Source organism: Callorhinus ursinus, unplaced genomic scaffold, assembly GCF_003265705.2.
Source record: "Callorhinus ursinus isolate GAN/ISIS: 27379988/994484 unplaced genomic scaffold, GSC_fseal_2.0 scaffold48, whole genome shotgun sequence".
NCBI lineage: Eukaryota > Metazoa > Chordata > Mammalia > Carnivora > Otariidae > Callorhinus > Callorhinus ursinus.
Window position 1 is genome coordinate 4123088 of NW_027397110.1, and position 11678 is coordinate 4134765.

Genomic DNA, 11678 nt, shown 5'->3' on the forward strand with positions numbered 1-11678 from the left:
CTGCTTCTCCCTCCGACCCTCTTCCCTCTCGTGCTCTCTGTCTCTCATTCTCTCTCTCTCAAATAAATAAACAAAATCTTTAAAAAAAAAAAAAAGAAAGTGGGTTTGGGGGAACACCTGGCCGGCTCAGTCGGTGGAGTGTGCAACTCTTGATCTCAGGGTTGTGAGCTCAAGCCCCATGTTGGGTGTAGAGATTACCGAAAAATAAAATCTTTAAAAAAGATGTTGGGTTGTTTGTCTACTTACTGTCTGGTTATAAGGGTTCTTTTTGCATTCTTGATTACACATTTTTCATACACCCCCGGGGGTGTAAATTGTTCCTGGAGGAGAGGAAAATGCATCCTCATTTTTTGTGGAGGACACGGATGTACATACTGGACAGAAACAGACACCTGTTCGATTGAACATTCATGGGGGCAATTAGGAGAGAAATGTCGAGAAAAGGGCTCCTTCGGGGATGAAAAAAGCCTGGGAAACATGGTTTCAGATGTAGGTCCTTTGTTGGATATACGCTTCACAAAGAGCAAAATGTTAAATTTGGATCAAGTCCAATGTATCAATCATGCCTTTTATAGCTTGTATTTCTACAGCTTCCCCGGGCCACCGACATTTTTCTCTTATGTGTTCTTGTAGAAGTTTCCTATTTTAATGATTCCTTTTAGGTCTACGATCTATTTCATAGATGAAAAAATTGGTTTTTGTATGTAGTGTGAGGTCAGAGTGAACATTTGTTTGTTTGGTTGTTGGGTTGTTTTTTTGTTTTGTTTTTGTTTTGCATCTGGACATCCAATCGATCCATTGCTGTTTGCTGAAACCCTGCCAGTCACTCGCCCTGCCTCTGGCCCCATCACCAAAGCAGTCCCTCCCTTTGAGAGCAGCACCAGAGAGAAGGGAGGTGGGGTCTGGCTAGCTTCAGGCAGTAGGAGTCCGGAGAGGGAGGGGCAGAGGGGTGAGGTGTCCTTGGGGCCATGCTGGGCTATCAGTGCCCTGTAATGACCACTGGGGCAGCAGTACTCTCACGGCTGGCCCTGTCCTTTTGGGGGCCATGTCCCTCTGTCGTTGACTCCCCTCTGGTCAGCAGGGGCTCCCAGGCTCCTGTGGGGTTGGCACAGGCCTCGCCTGCACCCTGGTTCACTCACTCATTCACTGACTCGGTGGCTGTGGACCAGGCGGGGGGGGATATGATGGTGAGCAAACAGACGCGCTCGCGCTCAGAGGCCCCAGGCTGGGCGGGCAGTGAGAGAGCAGTCAAGAAATCACACCCACGAGTGGGTCATCATGGACCGAGGTGGGTGCTCTGAAGGACAGGAGTGGGTGCAGGGCAAACACGGGGTTCCAGGAGACCAGAGACAGGAGTGGGACCTGATTCCTGGGCCCTCCTTGGGGGAAGGACAGCTGAACTGGAAGAGAAGACACAAAGAAAATTCCAGAAGAAAGCACGGACGTGAAGGTACAGCAGCTGGGAGAACATGGTCCGCTGAGAAGGAGAAAGGAGGCCAGCCGGCATTGGGGCAGGGGTGCGGGAGAGGCCACAAGGTGAGGCGCCACCAGCTTCAGGCTGAGCGAGGGAAGCCAGGAGGTGCTAAGTGGGGAGGTGACGAGTTCACACTGGATGTTGGAAGGATCACCTTGATCCTAGCTCAGAGCAGCTGGTGAAGAATGCTTGAGGGACCAGGAGAGAAATGTGAGTGCAACTGGGGTTTAGAGAGGGTTCATTTTATTACGGGGGTGATGGTATTGTGGTGATGGAGAAAAACATCCATTTAAAAAACTTGGACGCACATACTGAAGTATTTAGAAATGAACACTCACCACGTCTGAAATTGACTTCAAAATATTTAGGAGAAAAGATAAATGAAGAAAATAAGGTAAGATATTAACAATTGTTCAAAGCTAGGTGATGGGTACCTGGAGTGCCCATGATACTATTCACTCTGGTTGGGGATTTATTTGAAATATTTCCTATTAAACTGAAAAAAAAAAAAAAGAATAACAAAGTAGGAAAGGTAGATCAGTAATAGGTAGATGAATAGACAGGCAGACAGACAGATAGGAAAGATCACCCTGGTTGTCCAGCAGAGGCTGGGTTGGAGGGGCCAGGGGTCTAGGGCTGAGGAGACCCCATAGAGAGGCTGTCTGTTGTAGGGGAATTCTAAAATGACCACCGGTGCCCTTGAGTGTGAGCGAGACCTATAGCTACGAGGGGATATCACTCCCATACCCCGTTAAGTTAGATGGCAAAAGGGAATTTGGCAGGTGTAAATTAGGTCCCTAATCAGTTGAGTTAATCCAAAGGGAGATTATCCAGGGTGGGCCTGACCTAATCAGGTGAGCATTTCAAAGAGGGAGTCTTAGAGACAGGGAGAGTCAGAGAGATGCACTCCTGTGGCCTTGAAGACACAGCTTCCACGAGTTGTACAGCTGCAGGGAAAGGACTTCTGCCCCCATCTGCCCTCAGATGAGACCTCGGCTCCTGCCCGCACCAGGGTTTCAGCCCGCCAGACTGAGCATGAACCCATTTGTGCTGGGCCTGCACTTCTGGCCTACGGCCACCGTGAGATGTTGAGCCACCACGTGTGTGGTGGCTTGTCCCATGGCCACAGAAAACAGACACGTGGTAGCAGAGTTGAGGCAGAAGAGCCAACAGGGTGGGTCAGGGCAGTGACAGTAGGGCTGCTGGGAAGCAGAGGGACTGGAACGTGCTCAGCAGAGAAATCACCAGATGGGTCAGAGTCGAGAACGAGGGAGAGGGACGGCGGCAACGCCCCCTGGGTTTCTGGCTTGAGCGGCGGATGTGCAGAGCCCGCAGGAGGAGGAGGTGGGGCAGGTGGTGGTGTCTCGGGCGCCAGGTGGACTTGTGTAGTCAGCTGGGCCCAGGGCGAGGTGAGGGGCAGGGGGGTTCAGGCTGCACATCATACGGGCCCCCAAGGCCTCCCACCGCGATGTCCTCACTGCCCATGGCCTTGTCCTCCCTGCGCCCTGGCGGTGACACCCCCACCTGTAAGCCACCCAGCATTTGGTCTTTCGCCACAGCGGGCACCATGAACCAACACGCCCACCCTGGTCTCACTCATGAAACCCCATAAGCAGCGTCCAGGGGTGGCTCCCAAAGCTTGAGGGTCCACCAGTGCTCCCAACACCTCCGTCAGGAGAGGGCAGAAGTGGGTGCGGACAGCTGCTGGGTTCTAAACATCCAGCAATGAGCCTCTGCCAAGTAGGGATTAATAAATATATCCATATGACCGAAGTGAGACCACAAAACACAAATACAATCACTGCCTTCTTCTCCAGGCTCATGGGCTCCAATCCCAAGCTGCGCTGCTCCCGGGCCGTGTGACTAAGCCACTTGGCGTCTCCGAGCCTCAGTTTACTGTCCTATAAAATGGGGATGCTGTCAGTACAAGCCTCCAGTTAATGTGTGGACAAAACGGGCTGGATACAATGAATTCAGCCCAGTGCCGGGGGTTTATGACGGTGTTGTGTCCATTCTCCACTGCTCTCCACCCCCCAGCAGACAGCAAGCTGTTCAGTGCTCTTTCATCCACTGAGCATTGCCTTTTTTTTTTTTTTTTTTAAGGATTTTATTTATTTGAGAGAGAGAGAGCACAAGCAGGGGGAGCAGCAGAGGGAGAAGGAGAAGCAGACTCTCCCCCTGAGCCGGGAGCCCCACGTGGGGCTGGATCCCGGGACCCCAGGATCATGACCTGAGCCAAAGGCAGACGCTTAACCGACTCAGGCCCCCAGGAGCCCCTGAGCATCACCTTCCATGTGCAGGCCCCATGCTGGACCTCAAGGGACAGAGCCATTTCCAGGCCTTTGGTGGCCTGAGGCACTCTTGCTTTTGGAGGCTCTGCCCACATCATCTCAAACATGAATGTACCTTTATCAAATGTATTTTTTTTCCAAGAAAAAAAAATCTGAAAGGATTTTTATAATTTTGCTCTTGACTATGGACGAGTCACCGAACCTCTCTGTGCCCCAGTGGGGCTCATCTGCAGAAGAGGGATGATGATGTCTCCAAATCACAGAGTTCAGTGTCAGCATTTGCAGTCAGAAAGCAGTGCCCAGCCCGTGGTAGGTCCTGCATCCATGTTTGCTAAATAAGATAAAATATATCACTATCTTTCATTTCTGATTTCCCGTCAACTACCTGGCGTTCTCAGAGTCCTTGTGACCTGAGAAAAATCTAACCTACAAAGAGTTCTCAAATGTAGTGAAACTTTTATAAATATCAAATCAAACATAAAGAGGAGGGGCAGCCTGGGTGGCTCCGTCAGTTGAGCAACTGACTCTTGATTTCGGCTCAGGTCATGATCTCGAGGTCGTGAGATCGAGTCCCAGGTTGGGCTCTACTCTCAATGAGGAGTCTGATTGTCTCTCCACTCTCTCTCTCTCTCTCTCTAATAAATACATAAATAAAATCTTTAAAAAAATAAAGATGATACGATGTTATATCTTGTAGGTATTTAATGAAGCATCTCTTAATTTTAACTTTGCCATTTTATCGTTGTGTTTCGCAGTAGTACACAATGTTGGCTGTTAATATAGTTTCTATTGGCCCAAGAGGGCGGAGGCTGTGTGTTCACGCACTGGAGCTCCAGGAGCAGGAAACTGGGGGAACCGGGAAAAGGAGGGTGGACTCTCTAGCTCTCTGCCCCGGCTCACCCCACCTGTCCTTCCATAATGTTGGGGCTGGAGACGCCCGAGGGGACATCTAGTTGAGCCTCCACAACTAGATGGGAAACCCAGGGCTCTGGAGCAGAAGGGACTAGGCAAAGTTCAAACTGTGTCGGTCCCAGGTCTCTCTCCTGATGATGAAATTTCTTTCCCTATTTCCTCCCTGCCCACACTTAGCACAGCCCACCCCCTCGTCCCCTGGTAGCCTGCAATTGTGCAATTGTATCCCATAGCCTTGCAGAAGCGGGTCTCCTCCCTTCGAAGCTCATCAGCCTGCGTTCCTTCTTCTCCAGTGGGCCTTCCTTTTTAAAACCAGAAAAGGGATGACTTGATGCCAGAGGGTGCGTGCCTGGCTGTCTCCTCCTTCCTGAACCATCACGAGGGTTCAAATCCCGGCTCCGGGTCTCACGTGCTGGGTGATCGTGAGCATTACTCAGCCTCTCTAGGTTACACTTGTCTAACCTAACCCACAAAGACAACACTAGCTGCCTTCCAGGGCTCAGGACTGTACTTGTCCACATTCAGGAAGCTTCCGGCACAAAGCAGTTCCTCGAGAAATGTGAGCATGCCCCCCACCCCCAGTCCCACCAGGCACGTCCTCTCTCAAACTCTGAGTCCTTTCTTCTCGCTACCATGCTGGTGCCTAAAATAACTTTAAGGTTATCCCCTCCAGGGGAATTTGAGCAGGGATCTATTTTAAAAAAGTGGAGTGCTAACAGTGGAATTTCTGACAACGCGAGGATGAGAAAATATTTTGTGTGTGTTGGGTGGATGGTGGAGAGAGGGCTGGTGGAGGGGAGGAAGGAGGTGGTGAACGTTTCAGGTGATGCCCCGACCTTGGTAGCCGGTGAGAAAAGCCGAGAAAAAACCCAGTGTTGGGGGAGATGTTGCGATCTCGATCTGGGAGAGGTTGGGTTTAATTTTCCAGAGCAACAAAAGGCTGAGGACCAGGGATTGCAGCAAAGGAGAACCACGAGTCCTGAGGAGGGATAAGTCAGGCCGGGAAACTCACGTGACTGTGAGAAGTATTTCAACAGCTTCTCTGCAGTGATCGAAGAGCCTGTGAACCTGCCCTTTGCCGTGCTTATCGAACCAAAGTGGGGCTGTGCCCACCTGGCTCAGCCCCAGAGAACTGTCTTGTCTTCTCAAGGAGAAAGGATGAACAATCGGGAGTCCAGCTCTAGATTCATGGACCATTGAGGGCAGGAGGGAATATCTCAGCCATCACCCCGGGCCCGTACACCATTACACAGACCGTCAGCTGGAGAAAAGACAGCAGCTTGGAGCAGAGAAGGTTGGTGGCCGGGGGCTCTCTCTATCACTGCCAGGACTAACAAAATAAGTGCCCCCAAACCACATAAATGTATTATCTTATAGTTCCATAGAGGGACAACTGGGCTCTCACTCTGGGCTAAAATCAAGGTGCAGGCAGGGCTGTGTTCCCCTCTGGAGGCTCTAGGGGGAGAATCTGTTTCCTGGCCTTTTCCAGCTTCTAGAAACTTCCTGCATTCCTTGACTTGTCGCCCCTTCCTCCACATTCAAGGCTAGTGATAATGCATTTATCTGATCTTTCTTCTGTCACATCTCTTTCTGACTATAGCCAGGATATCTCCAATTTTAAGCACTTATGTGATGAGATTGAGCCTCCATAGGGCGCCTGGGTGGTTCAGTCTTTGGGCGTCTGCCTTCGGCTCAGGTCATGATCCCAGGGTCCTGGGACTGAGCCCCGCATCGGGCTCCCTGCTCAGCAGGAAGCCTGCTTCTCCCACCCCCCCCCCCCCCCGCTTGTGTTCCCTCTCTCGCTGTCTTTCTATGTGTCAAATAAATAAATGAAATCTTTAAAAAAAAAAAAACAGTTCTCAAAAAAAAAAAAAGATCAAGCCTCCATGGATAATCCAGGAGGATCTCTCCTTCTCAAAGTCCATGTCCTTAATCCCATCTGCAAAGTCCATTTTGCTATGTAACATACATTCACAGCTTCCAGGGATTAGGGTTGGACATCATTGGGGGACATTATTCTGCCTACACACTTCCCCCTTCCTCAGTAGTCTCTCTAAAAGTGCAGTTCATTTATTTGCAGAAAATAACTTTTTCATAATCATAGGAAATATAGCTAAACCAATTTTTTCAGGGATTTTAAATCTTTTATTTTTAATTCTATTTTATATTCTGAATGTTTATATATAGAAAAGTACACAACTCACAAAGTTACAGCTTGATTTTTGTACACTGACCATGTAGTCTGCACCCAGATCAAGAAACAGAATAGGCCCTATGGCCCAGGCTCATGCCCACTTCGAGTACAAAATATGATTCAACACTTGTTGACATTAAAGAGTTCCCTAGGTTGGGCGCCTGGATGACTCAGTTGGTTTAAGCGTCCAACTCTTGATTTTGACTCGGGTCACAACCTCAGGGTCCTGGGATGGAGCCCCGAGTCTCTGTGCTCAGCGGGGAGTCTGTTCCAGGATTCTCTCTCCCTCTCCCTTTGCCCCTCCCCCTGTGCCCTCTCTCTTTCTCTCTCTCTAAAATAAATAAATAAATCTTTAAAAAAAGTTCCCTATGAGGACAATACTGGGAGTATTATTGGAATAAAAAGCAGAGAGCCAAAGCGATGTTCATTATTTTGTTCGACAAACATTTTCTGCCACCTGTCCTGGGCTGGATCCAGGAAGAATAGCAAGAGTTGATTTGATGCTGGTCCTATGGCACAGAGTCTACGGAGGCGGCCGGGTGTGGGGGCGGGTGGAGTTTACAAAGCAGATGAGAACACAAATGCATTGGCCAAGCCTAACCAGAAAGGCTTCCCCAGCAACAGCGGGCCTCCAAGGCGAGAACAGTGGAGAAGAGAGGATTTCAGGCATGGGGAACAGCATGAACAAAGGGGAGGCGGTGCGGGCAGGCAGGGGTTTTCAAGGAGTTTGGGGAGACAGGGATATGGCCTTTGGACTTGCCAGTCTGTGAGCCCTCAGCAAGGCTCATTCCCGTTTCTGCAGCCCTAAGCCCAACTGTCCAGACTCAGAGCTGGAGGCCAGAGCCCTCGGGCCAGTGACCTCATTGTACAGCTGGGGACACAGGCCCAGGGAAGAAGAGAGACATGCCCATGGCTTACTTCCTTACTTCCCTCACTCCACACTTCTTTACAGAGGCCCCCACTCCCACCCCCCACGCGGGGCACTGAGGGCACAGAGGGGCCAGACGCGGGCCCTGCCCAGAGGTGCTCGGGCCCAGGGGCACAAAACTAAAGCAAGGTCCTGAACACCCATTTCCTCCTCCAGGCTGTTCCACGGTCCCAGGCCTCCTTACTGCCTCGCCCAAGAGGCTTTCCTGCTTCCTATCAGGTCTCTCATCCATTCTTCCTCTGCTCATCCCACGCTCATTTCCAGGGTGTCCACCATGTGCCCAGCTGCGAGCTAGGCGCCAGGAATACAGCCGTGAGCTGTGCAGGAATCGGACGATACACAGCCCGCGTAGCCGTGCAGTGTGATGTGGGAGGAGGTGAGCGCTGCGCTGTGCGGGGAAAATAGGGCAGGGGAGGAGAGCAAGGGCGGGGGGTTTCTGGTAAGATGGTCAGAAAGGCCATTTGAGGAGGGGACACTGGGACCCCAGGGAAATCAGGGGACACGTTTTACAAGGATGGGGAGAAGAGCACAGTTGACCCTTGAGGGACGCCATCCCCACACAGCTGAAAACCCCCGTGTAACTCCTGACGCCCCCCCAAACTTAACAACTCATAGCCTGCTGTTGACTAGGAGCCTTACCAATAACATAGTCGATAAACACATATTTGGTGTTGTGGTTGTGTATGTATCGTACATGTCTGTGTACGTATCATATACTGTATTCTTTTTTTTTCCCATTTTTTAATTTTTTTATTGTTATGTTAATCACCATATATTACATCATTAGTTTTTGATGCAGTGTTCCATGATTCATTGTTTGTTCATAACACCCAGTGCACCATGCAAAACGTGCCCTCCTCAATACCCATCACCAGGCTAACCCATCCCCCCACCCCCCTACCCTCTAGAACCCTCAGTTTGTTTTTCAGAGTCCATCATCTCTCATGGTTCGTCTCCCCCTCTGACATACTCCCCTTTTCTTCCTCTCCTGTTATCTTCTTCTTTTCCTTTTTACTTAAAATATGTTGCGTTATTTGTTTCAGAAGTACAGATCCGTGATTCATCAGTCTTGTACAATTCACAGCGCTCACCGTAGCACATACCCTCCCCAATGTCTATCACCCAGCCATCCCATCCCTCCCACCCCCAACCACTCCAGTAACACTCAGTTTGTTTCCTGAGATTAAGAATTCCTCATATCAGTGAGGTCATGTGATACATGTCTTTCTCTGATTGACTTATTTCACTCAGCATAACACCCTCCAGTTCCATCCACGTCGTTGCAAATGGCAAGATCTCATTCCTTTTGATGGCTGCATAATATTCCATTGTGTATATATACCACATCTTCTTTATCCATTCATCTGTCGATGGGCATCTTGGCTCTTTCCACAGTTTGGCTATTGTGGACATTGCTGCTATAAACATTGGGGTACATGTACCCCTTCGGGTCCCTACATTTGTATCTTTGTGGTAAATACCCAATAGTGCAATTGCTGGATCGAACGGTAGCTCTAATTTCAACTGTTTGGGGAACCTCCATACTGTTTTCCAGAGGGGTTGCACCAGCTTGCATTCCCACCAACAGTGTAGGAGGGTTCCCCTTTCTCCACATCCCCGCCAACATCTGTCGTTCCCTGACTTGTTAATTTTAGCCATTCTGACGGGTGTGAGGTGGTATCTCATTGAGGTTTTGATTTGGATTTCCCTGATGCCGAGTGATGTGGAGCACTTTTTCATGTGCCTGTTGGCCATTTGGATGTCTTCTTTGGAGAAATGTCTGTTCATGTCTTCTGCCCATTTCTTGATTGGATTATTTGTTCTTTGGGTGTTGAGTTTGATAAGTTCTTTATAGATTTTGGATACTAGCCCTTTATCTGATATGTCGTTTGCAAATATTTTCTCCCATTCTGTCGGTTGTCTTTTGGTTTTGTGGACTGTTTCTTTTGCTGTGCAAAAGCTTTTTATCTTGATGAAATCCCAATAGTTCATTTTTGCCCTGGCTTCCCGTGCCTTTGGCGATGTTTCTAGGAAGAAGTTGCTGCGGCTAAGGTCGAAAAGGTTGCTACCTGTGTTCTCCTTTAGGATTTGGATGGACTCCTGTCTCACGTTTAGGTCTTTCAACCATTTGGAGTCTATTCTTGTGTGTGGTGTAAGGAAATGGTCCAGTTTCATTCTTCTGCATGTGGCTGTCCAATTTTCCCAACACCATTTGTTGAAGAGACTGTCTTTTTGCCATTGGACATTCTTTCCTGCTTTGTCAAAAATAAGTTGACCATAGAGTTGAGGGTCCATTTCTGGGCTCTCGATTCTGTTCCATTGATCTATGCGTCTGTTTTTGTGCCAGTACCATACTGTCTTGATGATGACAGCTTTGTAATAGAGCTGGAAGTCCGGAATTGTGATGCCGCCAGCTTTGCTTTTCTTTTTCAGTATTCCTCTGGCTATTCGGGGTCTCTTCTGGTTCCATACAAATTTTAGGATTATTTGTTCCATTTCTTTGAAAAAAGTGGATGGTATTTTGATGGGGATTGCATTGAATGTGTAGATTGCTCTAGGTAGCATTGACATCTTCACAATGTTGATTCTCCCAATTCATATACTGTATTCTTGCAATAACGTAAGCTAGGGGCACCTGGGTGGCTCAGTCGGTGAAGGTCTGCCTTCAGCTCAGGTCATGATCCCAGGGTCCGGGGGATCCGTGCTGAGCCAGGAGTCTGCTTGTCCCTCTCCCTCTGCCCCTCCCCCTGCTCATGCTCTCTCTCTCCCCCTCGCTAATAAATAAAATCTTAAAAAAAGAAAATCATAAGGAAAATACATTTATAGTACTATACTGTATTTCTTGAAAAAAAAATCTGCCTATAACAGTTCGCAGTGTTCTGCCTCGCAGTTCACACCAGGGATATTGGGGGGTGTGGGGTGGGGCCTGGAGGCAGGACCTGCCCCGATGGGTCTGAGTGGAGACCCCCCCCCCCCCGCAGCACTGACTCTCCATTTCTACCTGTCCCAGAAGTGCTAGCAGGCCTGGGTCCCGGGAAGGCCTCTGGCTGCTTCTTCCTCGGGTCTTCACCATCAGCAGAGGCCAGCACACGATGGGTGCCTGGCTGGACCTTGGCTTTCATCAGGATCACATGCCCAGCTGACCCCATATGTCCCTACTCCTCGATCCTCTCCTACCTAGTCAACACTCAGGGCAGCCCCCATTGCACAGCTGAGGAAACTGAGGCTCAGAGCCCTTCTCAACACCCTGCTTGGCACTGGGTGAAGGACTCCATGCGGCAGGCAGGGATTTGCATCATGCCCCCTAGGACACTTTATGGGGAGGGGGGTGAGCTCACCCTGGGCTCGGCGGAGGATGTTCCTGGCGGAAACCGGCCTTGGCAACTGGACCGGGAGGAGAGTGGCAACGTGGGGAGCAGGTGACAAAGTATTCCCGCGCGGGACGGGACAGGAGCAGGTGGTAGGCGGGCAGAGGGGGCGGGAAATAGGCCCGGAAGGGGCGATGGGAGGGGCTCAGAGACGCCAAACCGCTGCACGGTGTTTGGGGGCGGGGGCCGGTCTCCGGGACGGCCGCGGGGGTAGGGCCCGGAGGAGGTGGGCGCAGAGGCCAAGCGGCCAGGGAGGGTCAGAGGCACCGCGCGGAAGGTCGAGGCGGGCTCGCGACAGCCGTTTGAGGAAGAGCGTGGCTGGTGTCCGAGGGGGGCGGGGCCAGGGCCGCCAGGTTTGGTGAGGGTGGGGAAGAGACCTAGCCCGCCGGGGTCCTGGCCGTGGAAGCCGGGCCCAGGGCGGGGCCTCGTCGGTCGGGGGCGGGGCCCGGCGGCTCGGGGCGGGCAAGAGGCGGAGCGAGCAGCGTTAGGGGGGGGGGTCCGCCACCCCCGG